Here is a 12,465-nt window from a genome sequence, read left to right on the forward strand (position 1 = left end):
TAATCGAGTCATATATAGACTGTAACATTTCTGAGTCTGTATGCCTAGCACCAATTCTGGGAACTGAGCTACATACCAATGCATCACCTTCCTCCTCCACATTGGCCAGGGCCTCAAGGGTATGCACCACCGCTGTGCTCACCAGATTAGTTCCTGAGTGCTTTCCTGGTCTGGGTCTGGGTGAAGGGCTCCGCGCCATCACGAATGGGGGCCCGCCCCTTGCTTTTCCATCGTCGTTGTCGTACAGTGGACTCTGTGAGAGATAAGAAGCTTGCAGATTCAGAGGATATACTAGCTCCGGTTTCACTTGAGTCTTGATCACTGTTGGTGAAATCTGAATCTTCTGTTAAGGAATAAAATTGATTGCCTCCATCTGTAGGCCACTCAGGCCCCTTTTCCTTTGCCCCAATTGCTTCAAGTCCTGCGCCAAGTGTTTGGGCCGTATGAGTTGAACCCCCCGTGTCGCCCATCAATGGGCTGGTGACTCTCCCTTGGCTAGTTTGAGTGAAGACGTAGATTTCTTGCTCCTCAAATCCTGGTTGACCATTTCCCCCAGAGTGTATGTTTTTCCGCATACTCTGATGACCGAGAAGGATCCTTTTCCCCCTCGGGCAACACGATCTCCGGAGCATCCAAAATTTCAGGAGCTTGCAGACAGTTCAAGAGAGAGTCTTTCTCTTTGCTTACATCATCAGGATGCATCTTCCCTTCACGGTCGGCCCCTAGTTTCCCACTTAGTATTGTCTGTGTGTCAGCTTGAGGAGGCACATTATGCACGAGACTGTGTTCTTGGGAGCCCCCTTCCAAAAGCCTGTAATCATAGGTTGTGTCTTGCTTCCCCCAAGGGAAAATAATGGGGGTTGCACAGCTCTTGGCCTCCTTACTTGTTCCTGTGGACAGTTTTCCACTTGGTTTCCCGAGTGTCGGGGTTGGCCTTCTAGTCCCGGGGGCCATTTCACCATTAGATTTCTTAGCCCGCGCTCCTTGTGTACCCTCTCCTTTCTCCCCGAGGTTTCGGCTATTTTTTGGAGCAATAGTGCTGTTAAGGCCACTAAAAAGTGTGTTGCACATTCCCCCAAATTGTGTCAACCAGGATTGCACACCGCACAGAAACAAGCCATAAGTATCCAAAGGGTGAAGGTTCGTTAATTTCAGAAAGACCAATCCATGCATGTCCAGAAAAACTTATCCTAGTTCTAGACCTCTATGCACTCCAAACATATTCGCCATCCATCTTCATCATCTAAAAAGCGTCTTGCTGCCAATATAAATACACCATTTAGGGGATACGGCAACTCAACTCGCTCCTCCTCACTTGCAGTGTCCTCTGGTGCTCAACCCAGGTCATGCCAGATCGAGGCCCATGCCTAGAACAGGAGAGGAATAGGTCCGCGCCGTTCGCTGCAATATAAGTCTCTCAGTGTCTCAAAAAAGCCATTTCCAGCGTAGAAGCCCCCACCACAGACCAAATTCCATACCTTATGCGTGGGAAAGGCATACCTGCCAAACCAGCCATTCTAAGCGCACTCGCGCTACTTCCCAGGTCCTCCGTACATCTTTGGTGGCAAATCCAGACTCCCTGGGAGCAGAGCGAGTGAGCGAAGGGACCCCGATCCGGGGGGCCCTCTGCTACCTCGAGCGGAAAGAAAACGGGTTCCAGCTAAAGAAACCGGAGAGATACCGAGTGCGTTTTCTCAGCGTGTCCTCAGGCTTGCACTGCTCCGATCTGCCGGCGTCTGCAGTGGGCGGGGCCTGGCAGCCGTGACTACGCGGCCTACGCGATCACCATCTCCTACCGCTGAGGCTCACGAACAAGCACACATTACTCGAAATAAACTGCTCATGAGAACAGATGGGGCTCTTTTCATCCATCCCCTTAATTTATACTGAGGCTACTTTACTTGCACTGTTGCAGAACAGAACACATCGTTTACTTGCAGTACCTGAAAACTGATTATATTTTTTTAAGGTTTTCAAAAATGACTTTGAAATTAGGCTATGTGACCCCTGACTATCATGAAGCCACAGGAAATGACGAAGGTCAGATCAGTGACACTCTCTGTTAATGTAATTGCGAAAGCGTATCCCCGAGCCCCAAATTCTATTGCACCCCAAAATTCAGATCACCCAAAATTTTACCTCGGGTGGTTCTGCTTCAACACCCTTAATCTTGCGATATGAGATATCAACCTCTTCAACATCAGGCCCAACATAAAATTATCAGAGTACCAAGTAACTGGACATACTCTACACCCAAGAGGAAAAGTTAAAGGATTTTATTACAAAATATCAAAAATTAATGGTACAAAAAAAAATCCATGAAGACATCAATGCAAAGTAGATAAACATAATAATTCTAGGTACCAAGAGAACAGCAAAACCATTAGAACAATGCACAAAGTCCCTTAGAGGAATGCAAAATGTCTGACAGCATCTCTAGTAGCAAGGGAAAATCTCGAGTAAATTGAGTCCTCGGAGAAACAGAAAAAGTCTCTGGCTCACCCTGAAAATCAGGTGTTTTTATACTTATTTCAAGCATGCAGGCTAATGGGACAAAAGCTGTCTCATCCAGGCATGATTACAGATAGCACAGCATTAGCCAGTGACATATTAAATCATCATAGAATCTAAGAAAAAATTACTACCCCCTCCTCCTCTTATATACAACTCCAACAGGTTCTTTGGTGTTGCTGTCTAGAGTTGCAGAACATTTTCGAAACAATGGTTATGCACACTAGTGAGAAAGGTGCACAGCAAAACTGTCAGAAGTGTTCTTGGACCCTCTTGAACATTTGGGAAGTAAAGAAAGCTCTATTCATAAAACACATATTCTAAGGAAAATAACTATCTGCTTTCAATAACATTAGACAGCTTTAATAAAATCACACAGCTTTTGGCACCACAGCCATATCTTACTCGCCCCATTAGGAAAACCTGCGTGACACAAATTCCTTTCGCAAGATTGCTCGGCCTGAGGACAAAAGAGCTAAACCCAAAATGGAACTCCCTTGCCATCATCAGGAGTTGCAGGCTTTGTGAATACAAATCTGAAACCTTTACCTACCTATTGTGCTGTTGTCCAGCCCTAATGAATGCACTTCGCTCCCTCCTAAGACTTCCTTTTCTTCGTCATAATCTAAGAACTTGCATGGAGGCTATGTCCGTGGTGTTCGCTTTAAAGGAACCTGTTCATCTGGCCAAATTCGGGAAGTTTATCAAGCAGCTCCATGCTGAACTGTTTGCACATACAAAGGGCCCTTAGTCTTTACTCCAAAAAATAAAGCAACCAGTCTAGGCGTTTTACCCTTTGTAACCATTTATTTTATAAAGCATTTTATGTATAGTAGTTTTGTCTCTTGTATAACTTTCTCTGTTTGCGAAGATTTTAAGTAATCATGCAATAAAATGATGATGATGATCTAGCTACATTTGTTACAGGGCTCTGCGAAGACTGTAGAGAAATGACACACAAGGGGACATTGATTTGGAAGGGGAATGAACAGGAGCAGTTTGAACAGTACACCAGAAACATAATCCATATTAATAACAAGCATGGCCAAAGCCAGTAGGCAATCTGAGAGCTATATGCATTGGCACTGTTAATCCATTTGTGTATATCAGTAAGAACAGCCTCAGAGCCTTACAACAATACATTGACTTTGTCAAAGCCTATAGCTTTTGGATTGCAGAGACCTATTGGCTTTACCAGTGCTTGTTTACTATTCAGACACAGTGCCTTGTAGGGACTCTGACATAGAAAATAAACATTTCCTGTGATCACTTATGCACAACCCAGCTTCCAGCATCTCTTTATTTTATATATATATAATCTGCTTAAAAATGCTAGGTTTTGCAGTATATTTAAAGCAGCCTTGGCGACCACTGCAGAACAACATTTTCATGTTTAAAGAAGTGTCTCAAGAGAGCATTTTCAAACAGAATTTTCTTTTATGTATAGTTATACCTCAATGAACTCCAAGGGGATGGATGGCACGTATAACCCTGGAAATTATGCCTTTTATATTTGTATATTTAATGCAACAAAACTAGACATGTATTATGATCAATTTGGTGTATTCCTTCAACAAAGATGTACTGTAAGTTATGATAAACAGCAATGCCCACAAACACGTACTTTGCACAAAGTAAGTGTTTTGGCAAAGTGCTTGTATCTGAATATGTAGGACTTAATAAACAATATGTATATTGGCATTCGCCCTGGCATCTCCTCATCAGGGGTAGTAAGCTCTATATAAATACAGTTATAATCTCTCATATCCCACATCTGCTCACTGTCTGTCAGTGTGACCTGGGATCCTTGTGTGGCGATGCTGTGAAGCAATGACTTCTATTGCTAATACCTTCAAGGCAGAAGCCTCTTCCACCAATGGTATCAAGTTTGATGTTTGTAAGCTCGAACTGTCTCTTTTAAAAAAATGTAATTCAGCGTCTCAAGCAGAAGCTCTTAAAGGTTGGTATGTTGGAATGCCAGCACTGGAAAGGGTGAATGAGTTCTGCTTCAAATCTAACTACTGTCTGCTCACAGATATTCTCAGGAGGTGCATTAAACCACTGCGCTACGACGCACCTTAAGTGCTTCAAACTTATGGTTCAATGTAAGTCGGATTAGTTGACCTGCAGGTTCGAGGATTCATTTGTGGTCACGTGCTGCTAGCACAGCCCTAGTTTGTTGCTGGTGAAAAGTGTTAAAGCAAGTTCACAAAGTGTTAACTAGGAATATGGGATAGACACGCAGCATCTGGTAGCATGGAAGTAGGAAATGAAGAATAATTGATATAGGGAACACCTATTGAGCACAAAGTTCTTGCAGAACAATTTCTAGAAGAATCAAGAGTCCTCACACAAATATTGCACCATATCTCTACAGTCACACTATGTTAAAAGCAGGCTTGTTCATCGCTGAGGTTTTTCATTTTATTTTTCCTGTGATTTATTTTTTCCGAAGAAGCTACCTTTGTTATCTGGAAAGCAAATTATCACCCAGAGCCCATTATACTACCATTCACTTTTTTCCATTGGGGTCAAGCAAAATGTCAGTGATATTGACACCATGCTCGAAAATAGGCTACGCTCTTGTTTTGCTTTACTTTTGACTGAGCCAAAATATACACACTGAAAGGACTCGAAAAGATTCTCTGGAATGCACTTCTTATTCTGAAGAAGCCATTTATTATAGCTTTTCGCAAGGTTCGTGAAGGAAGACTTGAATAGCAAAAAGTGTACTTTTAAAAAGTGCAACAATGAAGTAAGACCATGTATAAATAATCTTCAATCTATAAACAGCAAATATATACATGCAAGAATACAAACACTGATATTGATATATGTATATATATTCATACACAATGCAAAGCAAATAATTAATAAAAATACATCACTGTAGTGCCTGTCAGGTGCTTCATATTTCTCATGTCAGCAAGCCTATGATCCCGTTCGACTGCGAGAAAGAGAGATCTCCGCCCTCACCGGAAATCTATATCAGGCATTCTACGTCTGAATCCTGATTGAGGTCTCTGAATCTGCTACTGTCGACTAGGGTCATCTTTTATATCTTAAAGAACCTGAGAAGGAGCTTTCTGGAAAACCCCTCCCATTGAGAAGTATTAAAAAATGCTGGCTAGTTTAGGTAAGCTTAGAAAGAAACACGTTGGGAGTTGGCCAAAATCCCAAGGTGTCCCTCCCAAAGTCAAACCATTCCCTGCTGTACCATAAACATGTCTAGTACATCCTTATCGTGCTGACTGACTAACTCCTCCATATTATGTCCTAGCTTTTTGGTGGTAATATGTCCTAGCTCTTCGGTGAGAAAGAGACACGCAGAACTAGAAAACAAGTTGCATAACATGTTTGTACGGAAAACTACTCGCACCTCTAACGTGGCAGTGAAGCTAAGGTTAAGCTTAATACAAAATGGAGTCTGTAAAGTCTGTAACTGGAGAGCACTAATGTGACGGTGGGCAGCTAAGCAAAGTGCAAAGTGGTGCGACACAAAGTCAGTGGTCAACATACAAATATCACTACAGCTCTGCAGTAACGTATGCTTTTTTACACAATGTGATCTGAAATCCCATCTAAAGCACCTGACTTTCGGGCAAGGTGACACAATCATCTCCGCAGATCAAACAGCGAGTCAAAACATTAAGCCAAAAATATACCACTGTTAGAAATGGGGTCTCTAGTTGGCAGAAGTATACATCGTTGTCCAAATAGGGACCACAGTCCTAGTCAGGGTAAGTTACACACAATCCAAATGATCCTGTGCTCACCCAATGGTAGCTTGCCACAGAGCAGGCAGGCTTAACTTAGAAGGCAATGTGTAAAGTATTTGTGCAGTAACTCATGCAGTAACACAGTAAAAACACCACCAAAAGTACTCCACACCAGTTTTGGAAAAACGATAATATTTATCTGTATAAAATAAGACCAAAATTTCAAGACTCCAACGTGCACAAGCAAAGATACAAATTTTTAGAGATTAAATCCCAATAAAGCGCTTAGAAACGCAATAGCTCCAACTGGGACTATCACAACGTCGCTGACAGTCGTTCCCAGCAGTCCGATGCCACTCAGGAGGGAGTGCGGCAGCTGTCATGGAGTCGCACAGCCCCAGAGGTACAGTACCATTGAAAATGATGAAACAAAGATGTTGCACGGAGTCAGGGAGGTGAGGAATCGCTGGCACCGGTGTGGCATCCGATCCTTAGGGCTACCGGAGAGGTGAGGCGTAGGTTCCTTACTGCGAGGCAGCGTAGATGAGGCATCGGCTCTGTCCGCTTGCAGGAGAGCTGATGCGGCATGGGTAGCGAGGCATTGGTGTGACCCGTGGGACTGATGAATCCAGTCGGTCAAGACGTGATGTATCAACTTCGCAGTGTTGCGATCACACCGCGTGACTTCAGCGGCATCGCAGTGACATCGGACTTACATTGCAGCCCTGAGGTCATTGCGTTCAGCGAGGACTGTGGAGCCCAAGCAGGCAGCTGTGTAACGTTGGACAGCGTGCCGGTTCCAGAGTCGGTGAAGTAGCAAGGTGCTAGTAGATGAAGTCTTTGTTTGCCCTGAGACTTCAGAACAGGAGGCAAGCACAATCCACGCCCCCTGGAGAGCACTTGTGGAGGAAGGCAGAGTCTTTCCAGCAGTGTCAGGGGTCAGCAGGCAGCAGGGCAACAAGCAGGGCAGCAGACTTTCCAGCAAAGCAGTCCAGATGAATCCTTTGGGTAGCCAGGCAGTCCCTCTGACAGAGTCCAGTGGTAGATCCAGAAGTGTCTCATTTGGTGGGGTCAGAGACCATTATTTATACCCCAAAGTGCCTTTGAAGTGTGGGAAACTTCAAGGAGTGGACTTGAAGTGCAAAAGTTCCCCTTTCAACCCAGCCCTGTCTGCCAGGATCCATGTGGGGGGTTATCAGTCCTTTGTGTGGGGTCGGGCCACTGGTCTTTCAAGTGTACAAGACCCGCCACCCTTCCTGTCCAGGGAGACCCATTCAGTATGCAGGTGAATGCAGATGTGACTGAGTCTCCTTCATTTATGGCTGTCTGGGAGGAATGCACAAGGGGAGCTGTGAACCAGCACAGCCCAGGCATGGATTGGAAACAGGCTGTAAGGCACAGAAGGCAGCAAGAGCAGGGAAATGTCCAGGAAATATCCACTCTCTAAAAGTGGCATTTCTAAAGTAGTAATGGTAAATCCAGCTTCACTAGTATCATTCTGGCCATACTAAACATGACAGGGCTACTCCTTTCAGATCAGAATCTACCACTTAAAAGTATATAAGAGCAGTTCAAAAGCTGGCCTGTGAGAGGAGCAGGCCTCAAAGTAGTGAGAAACGAATTTGTGGGGTTTTCACTACCAGAACATGTAAAACACATAAGTACATGTCTTGCCTTTTACTTACATAGCACTCTGTGCTAAGGCTTACCTAGGGTCTACCTTAGGGGTGTCTTATATGTAGAAAAAGGGGAATTTAGGCTTGGCAGGTAGTTTTAAATGCCAAATTGAAGTGGTAGTGAAACTGCACATACAGGGAATTGCAGTTCTGAGACATGGTTAAGGGGCTTCCTATATGGGTGACACATTCAGTGCTGCAGGCCCAATATTAGCTTAAATTACAGGCTCTGTGCACCTCTAGTGCACTTTACTATAGACTTTCAGTTAAATTTAATATGCCAGTTGGGTAGGAGCCAATGTTACCATGTTTAGGGAAGTAAACACATGCACTTTAGTACTGGTCAGCAGTGGTGAAGAGTGCAGAGTCCTAAAACCAGCAAAAACAGGATCAGTAAAATGGAGGGAGGAAGGCAAAAATTTTGGGGAAAACCACCTTAAGGCTGTCAAGTCTACCAGTCATGTGTGGCTCTTCTCTGTGGCAAAGGTGGTGTTATGAAGAGATGAGAAAGGGGCAACTGTGGTGGTCAGGAATGACATAGGAATAGTGTGCCTGTTGGGAAATTACCTTATTGTCCTCGGGCCAGTGGCAGCAGTCCTGCTAGGGCTCAGACTCTTGCCACCACACCCACTGAAGAGGTACTCTTTGAAGTTGAGAGGCCCAGTAGGACAAAAACCGAGCAAACAAAAATGAGGCATATCGAGCTATAGTAATGATCTGTTGGAAATGGCCCTGTTTGCAGGGTCATCCCAAAAACTTTTGCCTTCTTAGTGCACTGACTTCTTATTATTTCTGATCTGTTTTTGCTGGTTTATTGTCTCTGTGTACTTTACCACTGCTGATCAGTGCTAAAGTGCAAGTGCTCCCTATCTAAGTTATGTTATGTTATGTTAAAATTGGTTATATAGCGCCTAAACTGCCCAGAGGCCTTGTATCGCTTATACTGCAACACGGACTTGTCACTGTTCATAGTCGTATAAAACTTAAGCTCTAAATAGCCAGGTTTTTAAGGCCGTCCTGAAAGGAATCTCTTGTGAATTTAATCTAATATTAAGAGGAAGGCTATTCCAGAGTATAGCACCTTGATATGACAACAACGTTCCTCCCCATTTTGCTTTCTTCACTGTTGGAACTATGACCAGCATAGCTGAGGAAGATCTGAGAGGTCTGCCCGGCATGTAAAAAGATGCCAATGTTTTGAGAATTTCAGGGCCCTGATTGAATAAAGCTCTATGAATATGGCATAAAGCCTTAAATTGAATCCTTTTGTCTACTGGGAGCCAATGTAAGGAAGAAATTCCGGTCCATATGGATTGTTGCCTCGGTGTTTTTAGAAGCAATCGTGCAGCTGCATTTTGCACCCTCTGTAATCTTTGTATCACATATCTTGGCGATCCTACAAACAGAGCATTGCCATAGTCAAGACGAGATCCTATCAGTGCCTAAATAACCAATCTCCTGGCAAGAAAAGGCAGGATTGTTAAAACCTTCCTCAAAGTCCTAAGCAGGGCAAAGGAGGTTCCAGCTACTCTATTAGCGTGTTGCAACATTGAGAGTTTGGGGGTCCAGCCATACCCCAAGACTTTTAATAAGACGTTTAGGGGGCTGGAGAGTGGCCACTCCTGTTGTTATGCTAGGATTAGCTAATGAAGTTTTTGTTTGCCCAAAGAACATGACCTCAGTTTTTTCATCATTGAGCTTCAATTTACTTCTCAACATCCATGCAGCAACTGCTTTTAGGCAAGGACCTAATGCTGTCCCCATATCCGGTTGAGTATTGGAGAGGGAAACAATAAGTTGAGTATCATCTGCATAGGACACCAGGGTCAGTCCAAATGGCTCAACAATCTCTGCTAATGGCCGCATGTAGATATTAAAGAGCAGCGGGCTCAGGGCAGACCCCTGTGGGACTCCACAGCTGCTGATAGTACGCCTAGAAGTACACGATCTGTCCAGTACCTGAAAGGACCTTCCATGAATAAAATATAGAATCCAATCTAAGGCTACTCCAGAGATTCCACTCCCTCGCAATCTATCTTTAAGAATGTTAAGGTCGACCGTATCGAATGCCGCACTCATATCTAGGAGGATAGCTGTTTCAATTCCTTTATCCATCCTCTTTTTTGCTTCTTCTGAGATCGCCATCAGTGCGGTTTCAGTCCCATGCAATGGCCTAAAACCTATCTGAGTGGGATGTAAAATCTTTTTCTCTTCGAGAAGAGTAGATAACTGAGTATGTACATGCTTCTCTGCAAGTTTAGCCATTATAGGTAACAGTGAAATCGGTCTGTAGTTAGTCAGTAACTTAGAATCCAAATTAGTTTTTTTAGGAGAGGTTTAACAATGGCCTGTTTCCAGGGGTCTAGTACTGTTCCAGATGATAGTGAGGCATTAATAAGATTTGTGATTACCGGACCTAACACCGGTATTCCCATAAAGAGAATCTGAGGAGGAGCCGGATCCAACAGAGAGCCTGATTTAGTTGAGCCCAGTAATTTAGTTACTCTATCCAAACCAATAGGAGTAAAGTTTGTTAAAATTACCTCTTCCCTACCCTCCTGGTCCATCACCAAGTGATCTCTTGTTAGAGTGTTAGGGAAGGATACATAAATATCCTGAATTTTTCTTTGAAAATAAATTGCCAGATCCTCAACATGTTGCTGCGGGGAGTCCATAATTTCTGACTCCTCAATGGGATGAATAAAATCTTTTAAGGCCTTAATAATCTCCTTGGGGGAGTTAGCTGCTGCTTCAATTCTAGAATAATATGTAGCCTGTGCATTTTTAATTTCTGAATGATAAGCTAGAATCATATTCTTATATTCCTTTTTCATGGAATCATCTTGAGTATGCCTCCATTTCCTCTCTTGCTTCCTACATTCTCTTTTCATCTCGAGCAGGCTTGAGGTAAACCATGGGGAGGACTTCTTTCGTAACTGCTTTCTAGCGCTAGAGAGGGGTATGATTTCATCCAGGCTATCCTCGATCCATTTATTAAAAAAGTGAGTAAAGTCAGTTGTATTATTTGTGTTTAAGTTTTCTGATCTCTTTTTTTGCAATGAGTTAATAAACTCTGGGGCCTTTAGTTTATGCCATTTCCTTTTGTGTGGTAGAAAAATTCTAATCCTAACACGTTAGAGAATACCAGATCAAGTGTGTGACCTTTATTATGAGTAGGACCCCAAATTAACTGTACTAGGTCACATACCTTCATATCTGCTATTAGTATCTTTGTCGAAGCATTATCACAATTTTTTGCATGTAAGTTGAAATCTCCCAGCAGTATGAAATTTGATTTAGTACATGCTAGTTGCGAGATATTCTCTGCCAATGAGGCCATAAAGTCTCCCATAGGACCCGGTGGACGATAGACCAGAACACCAGACAGGGTATGATGAGGGTTCACACTAATAGAGAAAAACATGCTCTCACATCCTTTAATCAATGTAGGAATTGTTGTAACCCTACATATATCTCTATAGACAACTGCAATACCACCCCCTCTATTAGGTCTATCAATTCTGCTAAGTTTATAGCCAATAGGTAGTGCCATCACAAAGTCTGGAGCAGAACTTTCATCCAACCATGTTTCCGTAAAAAATAGGGCCAAAGGTTTTATTTGTTCCACCAAAATGTGGATGTCCGCTATATGAGCCCCTAGCGAGCGGCAATTGACTAAAAAAATAGGTAGTTTGTCGTACTCCTTAGTCTTTTGAAAATCTATATGCAGTTGGAGGGACCAATCACATGCAGGGCACCTGTAAGCACTACCATGAGGATCTATACTCTGAGTACACCGACTGTGAGGTTTATTGTTCAAAGAAAATAGTGCCTCTTTGGTATATGTAATAATTACCTTCTCTGCAGTGTTTAAATCAGAGTTTCTTGGCTCTTGGCTAGTTGTATTGGTGATTGCTTTATCCATGATTGGCATATTTGATTTCCTGGTAAGTCCTGGGTAAAGTGCAGCAGGGGTGCCCATGGCCTGTATATCAAATGCTACTTGGGGGGCCTGCAGCACTGATTGTGCTACCCGCATGAGTAGCCCTATAATCATGGCTCAGACCTGCCACTGCAGTGTCTGTGTGTGCAGTTTTAAACTGCTATTCGACCTGACAAGTCGACCTGACAAGTGTACCCACTTGCTAGGCCCAAACCTTCCCCTTTTGTACATGTAAGGCCCCCCCAAGGTAGGCCGAAGGTAGCCCCATGGGCAGGGTGCAGTGTATGTTAAAGGTAGGACATGTACTGATGTGTTTTACATGTCCTGACAGTGAAATACTGCTAAATGTGGTTTTCACTGTTGATAGGCCTATCTCTCCCTTAAGTTAACATAGGGCTGCCTTTAAATATTTTTTAAGTGCGGTTTCCCATTGGGAGCAGATAGAGATATGAAGTTTGGGGTCTCTGAACTCACAATTTAGAAATACATCTTTTGGTAAAGTTGGTTTTTAGATTGTGAGTTTGAAAATGCCACTTTTAGAAAGTCGGCATTTTCTTGTTTAACCACTATGTGCCTCTGCCTGCTTATGTATTCCATGTTTGGGTCAGACTGATAG

Source organism: Pleurodeles waltl, chromosome 10 (genome assembly GCF_031143425.1).
Source record: "Pleurodeles waltl isolate 20211129_DDA chromosome 10, aPleWal1.hap1.20221129, whole genome shotgun sequence".
Taxonomy (NCBI): Eukaryota; Metazoa; Chordata; class Amphibia; order Caudata; family Salamandridae; genus Pleurodeles; species Pleurodeles waltl.